At 39.0% G+C, this 10,388-nt stretch overlaps 1 pseudogene; it reads left to right on the plus strand.

Annotated features, from left to right (window-relative positions):
* The first annotated feature begins 9,187 nt into the window (after positions 1-9,187).
* On the plus strand, positions 9,188-9,605 carry LOC109549270 (large ribosomal subunit protein P1 pseudogene; annotated as a pseudogene).
* Positions 9,606-10,388: the final 783 nt, after the last annotated feature.

The following is a 10,388-nucleotide window of genomic DNA, read 5'->3' on the forward strand; positions in this document are numbered from 1 at the left end:
AGTGGGAATGCTTCACCTTGCCATGTTATCAAAGTGGGTCTTAGGAGTCTACATATAAACACACACACACGTTTTGATGCAGGAGGTTCCTAGGTAACACTGAAAACATGACGATATCAAGGGTGATTTGAGCTGGGAAGGTACAGGTGGTTTGTGTGGTATACTGTAAATCAAGAGCAGAAAATAGTTGTAGAGACCTAAGAGCAAGAGGAGACCTAAACTGTCTGAATTGGAGAGGATGAGAAGAGCCAGGAAATACTGAACTAAAAGGTGGAAACCAAGAGTAGCAGCTGCGACCAACAGAAGGTAAGGTAGGAACATATTCCAAAAGAAGAGAGTAGGTAGAAGTAGCTTCTAGCAAGGCAGGGTTTAAGAGTGATAGGACAGCAGGAGCCAGCAATCTAGCATTGTTTTTCAGTTCCTAGAGTAACTGATAATCTTAGACAACTAGTGTCCATTGCTCCCTCCCTCCAAAAGTAATATTCTTTGTAAAATTGTATAGTTGATTTGTCTATACATCCTAACTGAATAAGGCTATTGATTACACATTAATTATTCTAACTCAAAACCAGGACTTGTCTTTACCTTCGTTTTTTCCTCCTTCCTTTTACTTTTTCCCCCTCTGGATGATCTTTTTTAGTATCCTTTCCAAATGAGCCCCTGTTAGAACAGCCTTCAGCCACCTCCTTCATTAGTCAAATTTAAAGGAATGGTCTTTCGCCCAGTCTTCTGCCCAGCTTCCCTCACACTAGAGACCACTTTGTATACCACGTGGCTTCAGACTGTCAGAGAAGGACAGAGCCCCTCCCCGCACGGCTGTGATGTTTGAGCCGTCTGTCCTCAAGGATCATGAGCCGCTTGCTGGCTCTCGCTAGAGCACCAAGTTAGTTCTTTTTCCTTGTTCATGGAGTGATGTCGGCCCAGGCTAGTTCACTGGCAAGTACAATATCACCACTGACATAGTGTACCTGAAACCATACCTGAACAAGTTAAAATGACGTTGCCTCCAGAAACACATTACTTTCACATCAGTAATTTATTCTTTAGACTAGTCTTTACAACAGTCCCTGAAAGAACAGTTACCAAATGAGTTATTGCCCTCTGAGTTCTTCTGAAAGGTCCCATTAAGATATCTGAATGCGGGCTTCCCTGGTGGCGCAGTGGTTGAGAGTCCGCCTGCCGATGCAGGGGACAGGGGTTCGTGCCCCGGTCCGGGAGGATCCCACGTGCCGCGGAGCGGCTGGGCCCGTGGGCCATGGCAGCTGGGCCTGCGCGTCCGGAGCCTGTGCTCCGCGACGGGAGAGGCCACAGCAGTGAGAGGCCCGCGTACCGCAAAAAAAAAAAAAAAAAAAAAAAAAAAGATATCTGAATGCAATGAAATCATGTTTTAAAACTCATTCTAGAGTGGAATTCACAGTAAGATTGATCTAGATACTCACAAAACGAATTTAATTGCTGAAACATCAAAATAATTCTCATTATGTGTTTCTTCCATGTTGTTGTCCCCAGAACAGATTACTCATAGTATTGTAATATCAGACTGTCCACTCTTCTGCTGAAGTACAAGTTTGCTGATTACACTGGTGATGAGAGAGCCCCAAATTATCTGTGTCTGTGATTTATGTGAATTGATATGAATCCAGAATATAAGCAAAGTGAGACTCAGAGCTGTAATGAGGTCAAAAAGAAAAGCAATTGTTCTCGGTTTGAGTTAGAGTTTATTTTTTAATCGTTGTTGAATAAAATAATTGGGTCATATTATGAAGGATTAAGAGTAAAAATCCTGGGCTTCCCTGGTGGCACAGTGGTTGAGAGTCTGCCTGCCGATGCAGGGGACACGGGTCCGTGCCCCGGTCCGGGAAGATCCCACATGCCGTGGAGTGGCTGGGCCCATGAGCCATGGCCGCTGGGCCTGCGCGTCTGGAGCCTGTGCTCCGCAACGGGAGAGGCCACAACAGTGAGAGACCCGCGTACCGCAAAAAAAAAAAGAGTGAAAATCCTTAACTGAACTACATACATTACAAATTGATTTAGATGAACCAGGTCTAGCTCTAATATCCAGCACACATGATGTGCTAAAACTGTGTAATGACCCATGCACAGATGCAGCAGAGGAGGAATTTAACAAAATTGGCATTGGCTTTTACTAGATCTCAACTGGTCAGATGCATTTATCTGATGTGAAGAATGGACTCAGTGAATTATCAGACAAACAGATGCTTTTTCTTTGGATGTGGTAAGTCTCTTTGGATTTATAATAGCTCATCGAAGAACATAGCAACCTATAAAATTTTGCTGCAAGGTGAGAAAATACCAAGCAGAGACAAGTTATTAAAAAGAGAATACATCACTTTGAACTCTGTGCCTCATACAGCAACAAATAATATGACAGATGTATATGATTTATAAAACATTTTCCCGTTTAGAAAAACAAAGTGATAAAATTGAGTTGATGGATATAGTAGCTGTGAGACAGAATCATTCTTTGTGTAAGCTGTATGTAATAAAATCTCTAAAATAATGTTCTCTATTTCTTAAATTCAGTTGCTGGTGCTATTTATATTTTTCAGTCATCTGGCAAGTAAATTTTCTCTCAGTACTCTAAAAATCTAAATCATTACTGTTGATATTCAGGAAATTGAGAAGTATGATTGCTAACTCAGCGATTTCAATTGTATTTTTTTGAATGTGAACAAAAGAGGAATGTTGTGGTAGGTAGAAAAATAGCCTCCCAAAGATGTCTACATCCTAATCCTGGAACCTGTTAATATGTCAACTTACATGGCAAGAGGGACTTTACAGATATGATTAAGTTAAGGGTCTTGAGATGGACATCTTATTTTTCTGGGTGGGCCCAGTATTATCACAAGGAACCTTAGAAAAGGATGCAGGAGAGGCAGAGTCAGAGAAGGAGATGTGATGACGGAAGCAGAAGGCAGAGTGATTTGCTGGTTTTTATTGAAGATGGAAGGGGGCCATGAGCCACGGAATGGAGGCAGCCTCCAGAAGCTTGAAAAGGCAGGGATACTGTTTCTCCTCTAGATCCTCAGAAGGAATTCAGCCCTGCTAGCACCTTGATTTTAGCCCCATAAAACCGATTTCAGACTACTAAAATGTGAGATCATATTTTTGCACCATTTTAAGTCACTGAATTGGTGGTAATTTGTTACAACAGTAATAGAAAACTAATATAGTCTGTTGCCTTATGGCCACTGTTGTACACTGTCTAAAGAATATCCTTTATCTTTGTAATAATTTTCCTGAAGTGCCTTCGTGTATGTGGAGAATTAAACACTATTTTCGACTTCCGACATATCAAGTCTAAGCTCAGGCCATGTTTCCATGTCCCATAATGTGATGCTCAGTGAATGCTCAACACTACCGCAAGATGTCTTTTTTCCTGGTTGTTGGATATTTTTACTTCAATAAGAAAAACCTCATCCTTTGTGGTCAACAATTAGCCTTATCGATATACTGACAGCATTCCGCAAATCCGACGATCCAGAAGCAACATAAAATCTGTCTCAGGTGGATTCTTGTGCTCTGAAAAACAAACAAGCAGTCTTTCCCTATTCGAAAGAATACCAACTTGAAAGTAATTTTTAAAAACACAACAAAGTAGAACTGTGTATTTTCTGTGGCTTAAACAGTAGATTGCAATTAATGAGTGGAAATAAAGTATTGTTTTTCTAAATGATTTTACAAGCTTTAGAACACTTGGCAATAAAAATGGGATTCCTTTAAAAATAATTAGATGAGCGCTTCCCAAAGAATGTTAAGAGAAACTAGTCCTAGAGAGCTCACTTTAAAATAAAAGAGGTGGCTTTATGTTTCACAATCATACTAGCTTTACTCTCTTTGACTTTAGCATCAGCATATTATGAAAACATGTCCAAAAAATTATATTCAAATTTAAGTAAGCTTTTCCTCAGTTATTTAATTATGGGACTTTTAAATGTATGAACTGTAAAGAAAAGCCAAATAAAGATCAAATCTATTTTATAAAGCCAGTGGTAAATAATGTATTGATCAACTTTGAGTTCAGGGAGACCTCTTAAAATTGTTCTGATAAGGCATAATAATTTCTATTAGTTTTTGCCTTGAGATAATCTCCTTATCCCCATTTTACAGGTATAAAAATAAGGCTAAGTAGGTTGTGTTACCTGTCCTTGCTTGGCTTACATTTGTGTAAGTGGTAGAAGTAGGATCAATGGGAATAGAACTAGTCTGTGCTTTGTGTGCTATGGTATCTTGCTTTATTCTGGCATTTTGAAATCTTTACTAACTATTCTTCCACATTTTTGATTCATACGAATAAGAGACTTTCATTTTATCTTAAATCAAAGAAAGTTTCAGGGAGACCAGAAAAGAAGCATATTGCGTTTCTGGTGGTTTATTTGTCTCCCACATTTCCCCAGAGGACTACTTCCCATACTATAGAGAATGTGATGAATTTATGGTGACATTGAATAGAAAGTGAATACCACATTAAGCAGTAATAATTCATAGACTCTAAAAGAATTGACAATCGGATAACAATCTATGTGTACTGCAGAACTGAATTATCTGTCTTGATACAATTTCAGTGATCTCTAATTCAGTCTTTTAGAATCAAAATCAATTCTATTATTAGCATATTTTGATTTCACAAAATTTAATGTTTAATTGCCCAAGAAGGATAGATAGTAAGACTGCAATACTATATATCCCAGAAGTGAAAAACTGTAGCTTTTTTAATATTAATAATTTGTAGTTTTTGTTTGGTTTTTAAAGCGATCAGATCTATATACATTGTGCTTGCAGAAGGTAAATATGGACTTTGAATCTGTCTTCGTTTAGGTCCATCATATTAAGTCCAGGAATGGTTATGATGGTTAAAATTGTTTGGCAGTAGGTGACTTAATTATTCTTATAAACATGAAGCTTAAAAATTGTGCCATCTTTATAGAGTCCAGGGAAATTTGCCATGCATGAAATACCACCTGTTAATCATAAATGACCATTTGTGTAAGATAACATTATCATGGTTGTGGTATGTGGATGGATAGATAGATAGATAGATAAAGATACTTTCCAACATGAGTTTTTATAAGACTTGTGGTGCCACAAACAATTGCTGAAACTGAGCCTGTTGCTCACTTTGTGTTGCCTGTACCCTAGCTGGGTATGACCAGAGATTTCTTTCAACCAAGATCATCTTTCCATTAGACTGGGTCTTCCTTCTCCAACGAGGGGATTCCTCAAGACTTAATCTCCAAGTGTTGAAATGCTAGTATTTTCGGAACAACTTTATAAATAGATGGCCCCCAAATCCAGCAGTTCATTTATTCCCTCAATGACAAAGCTGTTTACCCATGTTTGTCATATAAAAAAGGAGACTCAGGGCTTCCCTGGTGGCGCAGTGGTTGAGAGTCTGCCTGCTGATGCAGGGGACGCGGGTTCGTGCCCCGGTCCGGGAAGATCCCACATGCCGCGGAGCGGCTGGGCCCGTGAGCCATGGCCGCTGAGCCTGCATGTCTGGAGCCTGTGCTCCGCAGCGGGAGAGGCCAGAACAGTGAGAGGCCCGTGTACCGCAAAAAAAAAAAAAAAAGAGACTCATAGTAGGGAGGACTTAACGCTTCCACAGGCTCAATGCTTCTGCACATGTCTCTCTGAAATGAGGGGAGGATCAGCGGCTCCTAAAAAAAAACAAATCACTTGTTGACCTTGGCCCTATGTAAGTTTTCTCAGTAAAGTATATCCTTAAGCCATGTCATACATTATGAAATTCATCTTGAATCCTGGTGCAGAGCAGGTAAAGACCAAGAAGAGAGATGATTTGCATGGCAAGACTTTTTATGATGTTTCAGAACTTACTTAAATTATAGTTTCTATATTGAGAAACTGACTTTTATATGAAAATAAATCAATGAGAAAAAATGATAGCTCATCATTTTTAGCTTGAGGGAGAATATGGAAGTTATGTGAAGATCAATATTTAACAATACACTTTGTCATCTTATCCAGGGAAAAGAAACATAAAAAGAAATATTGTGACAACTGTAAATTCACAAACTTTTATAATATGCTTTATTTTATTGAATAAAAGCATCCAACATTCCATTTTTCAATATAGTTTATAATCATAATTTTTAAGCCTTGTAAAATTCTCTTCAACACTTCATGTAAATTATCCCAAACCTTTTAGGTTGTCTATAATGTTGGCAACACATTTTACAAAATTAAATTCAGATTTTGAAAGCGCACTACTCCAAACGCTACCATACCATATGTAAATGACCAAGTTTATTTGGTGATGTTTAATATGGGTAAGTTCACTTTCTGGTTTGCCTGGGACATTTCTAGTTTATTGTCCCGGCATCCATCTGGTTTAGCACTTGTCCCAGATTTTTCACTTTTTAACTAGGTGTTTTTATAAATAGTTGTATATGTAAATAGTGCAGGTGTGGTAAAGCTCAAAAAGTATTTTATTTCCAGTTGCTATCACAGTCTCATAATCTACCTCAAAATTTTGGTTATTTAAGAAGATGACACTCAGAGCTGCAGAGGGTGCACTTATGTATTTATATGCCTTTTCTATAAAGCATGACTTTTCATATAAATCAAATAACTCCTATATTAATTGACCTATTGACTTAATTCTTGTTTTCTTATATACCGTGAAAAATGAAGTGATAGATGTTAATGTCTTGTCCCTATTTGTACACGAAGAACTTCGAAAACAGTTAAATTTTTCCAGTTAAAAAAAATTACTGTCATCAACTGCTTCTTTTTGTTGCCCATTAATTGAGAGAAAATACAGCCCTGGAAATTAATTTTGTTAAAAGTAAAACATCTAACATGTTAATTGGAATTTCAGTTAAAATCAACATGAATGATACAACTATTTCAACCAATTTTGGTGGAGCAAAGCTTTATGATAAAAACAATATTCACACTAAATTAAGAAATCTACAGAGCAGAAATGTACTTGGCTTGGGAGCACACATAAATTGTAATTATATCCAAATAAGATGTATGTTTCTACCAATGGAAATAGAAGCTTGAAGCTGTCAACATTTATCATTTTTGCCCATACACTTCTAGGGTAAATTAAAAATTTTATGGCAAAACCAATGTTGAATAAACACACAAACTAAAGCTCAGCATAGCAGTATATGTAGCCTTCTGTTTTTATTTTTTTATAATACTTTGCATTTCAGAAATGTTTGAGCTGTATTTTATGTCTATCCAAGTGCAATAAAATATTACTGATTTTTCGTAAATATTTCTACTAAGTTTGTTTCTTTATGTTAAAAATAAATGACTTTTTTTTTTTTTTTTCTTTTGTGGTACGCGGGCCTCTCACTGTTGTGGCCTCTCCCGCCGCGGAGCACAGGCTCCGGACGTGCAGGCCCAGCGGCCATGGCTCACGGGTCCAGCCGCTCCGCGGCATGTGGGATCCTCCCGGACCGGGGCACGAACCCGCGTCCCCTTCATCAGCAGGCGGATTCTCAACTACGGCGCCACCAGGGAAGCCCCATGACCTTTTTTTTTCCTCAGATTCCAATGCTGACACATGTATATGGCATCTCTTAGCACTTTTAAGATAAGTTTTCGTTGTCTTTGAGCCTCTTTCATTGCTGTTGAATACTGTCAGTCTAATTGTTCCATTCTTAAGTAACTCATCTTTTGTTTATGGTTGCTTTTAACACTTTTTCTTTGTGTTTTATGAGGAGCGGTTTAACTTTTAACAAGATATGAATTCCTTAATCAGTTTGCTTAGAAATAAGTGGCCAATTTCAATCTGATGATTCATGTCTGTACTGAATTATGGATGATCCCAGGCATTTCTCAGATATTGCCTCAGTAGCATTCCCTTTGTTCCCTCCTGTTGGAACTCCTCTTAATGAATGTGATAAACTCTACTGCCTGGCCAGTCCACACCATTCCTAGATCCCTTCCTTCATATACACTTTCACTAAAAAGACTAGAGCCACTAAATATGCACTTTCCAAGTCTCACTTGACTCAATGAGATGTTCAATGGAATTGTGGAGTTGGGGTTTCTGGGGAAACTCTTTTATGATGAAAAGGGAGATTCAGCTAGTGTTTCTCCTTTCCCCTTCCTTCTTCCTGCCACAAATTGAAATGAAGTGAGAGGAGCTTCAGCAGCCTTCCCTTGGACCAAGGAAAAGGCTGAGGTAGAATCAGAGATGGTGTCTGTGATATACCTAAGGCACAAATCTACTGCTTACTAGCTGCCTCCCTCCAAATTTCTAATTATAAAATAAAATAATCTCAGTTTCTTTAAGTAGAGTCTGTGGAAAGGATTTAGGTGCTGATACTTTACTTGAGAGGAACACCCCAAGATGAGGATGAGAGAAACATGGGAATGAAGCAAGGAAGGATGCCAAGCAAGTTAATGCCATGCATTACTACCTGAGTACCTGTTTATCAAGAGACACAAAGAGATACAAGAGGCACATAAAATGCTTTTATTTATTTATTTATTTTTTACATCTTTATTGGAGTTTAATTGCTTTGCAATGGTGTGTTAGTTTCTGCTTTATAACAAAGTGAATCAGTTATACATATACATATGTTCCCATATCTCTTCCCTCTTGTATCCTCCCTATCCCACCCCTCTAGGTGGTCACAAAGCACCGAGCTGATCTCCCTGTGCCATGCGGCTGCTTCCCACTAGCTATCTGTTTTATGTTGGTAGTGTATATATGTCCATGCCACTCTCTCGCTTTGTCACAGCTTACCCTTCCCCCTCCCCATGTCCTCAAGTGCATTCTCTAGTAGGTCTGTGTCTTTATTCCTGTCTTACCCCTAGGTTCTTCATGACATTTTTTTTTCTTAAATTCCGTATGTATGTGTTAGCATATGGTATTTGTCTTTCTCTTTCTGACTTATTTCACTCTGTGTGACAGACTCTAGGTCCATCCACCTCACTACAAATAACTCAATTTCATTTCTTTTTATGGCTGAGTAATATTGCATTGTATATATGTGCCACATCTTCTTTATCCATTCATCCGATGATGGCCACTTAGGATAAAATGCTTTTAAAACTTTGAAATAGCTTCCTTTTCTTCAGCTTCCGCTAAGGTGCTCGGTCCTTCCGAGGAAGCTAAGGCCGCGTTGGGGTGAGGCCCTCTCTTCAAACGGCGACTAGCACCGTGCCCGGCAGACCCTGCCTAGCCCTTGCCCGCACCATGGCCTCCGTCTCGGAGCTCGCCTGCATCTACTTGGCCCTCATCCTGCACAACAATGAGGTGACGGTCACGGAGGATAAGATCAATGCCCTCGTTAAAGCAGCCAGTGTAAATGTTGAACCTTTCTGGCCAGGCTTGTTTGCAAAGGCTTTGGCCAGTGTCAACATCGGGAGCCTCATCTGCAATGTGGGGGCAGGTGGACCTGCCCCAGCAGCTGGTGCTACACCAGCAGGAGGTCCTGCCCCCTCCACCACTGCTGCCCCAGCTGAGGAGAAGAAAGTGGAAGCAAAGAAAGAAGAATCTGAAGAGTCTGATGATGACATGGGCTTTGGTCTTTTTGACTAAACCTCTTTAGTAGCACGTTCAATAAAAAGCTGAGTTCTTTGAAAAAAAAAAAAAACAACATCGAAGTAGGAACTTTACATCAAAGTAGTTCACTGGAGAGATAATAGAGGGCCTCCTGCTTCCTATGAGGTCATATAATGGGGAACACATGATGGGGAAGCTTCATGGGTATCTCTTGAACTTCCATGTCATGGTGGCCAGCCCTGGGTGGCCATTCATTAAGCCATGTCCCATCCGCTGTAGCATAGTATTTCATCCATGTCTAAAAGAGTCGAGGCAGTCCTGAAAGGTGGGGTGTGGACCAAAAGAGAGGAAAGGAGATATTTGGGAGCATCTAAGAAAATACAGAACTTCCCTATTTAAAATTCCAAAACTTATCCTGAGTTTTCTTATACATCTTCCTTTCTTTATTTTCTTATCATAGGATTTATTGCTAGCAAATACCATTCATTCATCTATTATCTTTCACCCTCTAATAGTTTGTAAGCTCCATGAAGTCAGGATTTTTATCTATTCGGATAAAATAGGATTTAATAGTTTGTAATAGTTTGTAAAATAGGATCTAATAGTTTGTAAGCTCCATGAAGTCAGGATTTTTTATCTAATCTATTTTTATCATTAATTTCTTGGTACATAATATATAAATGAATGGCAGCCATGATGTCTTGCCCTAATCCCTTGGATATTAATAACTGTTTGAACCAGATTCATCTTTTGGTGATTTGGACAGCTTAGACTCTCATCCCTATTGGATGTTTCCCACATGGCGGGTAATGAGGTTGATTTGACCTAGTATTTTAGTGCATTAGAGCATTAGTTTTAGAGTCAGATGGCCTGGATT

This window comes from Tursiops truncatus, chromosome 9 (genome assembly GCF_011762595.2).
Source record: "Tursiops truncatus isolate mTurTru1 chromosome 9, mTurTru1.mat.Y, whole genome shotgun sequence".
NCBI classification, from domain to species: Eukaryota; Metazoa; Chordata; class Mammalia; order Artiodactyla; family Delphinidae; genus Tursiops; species Tursiops truncatus.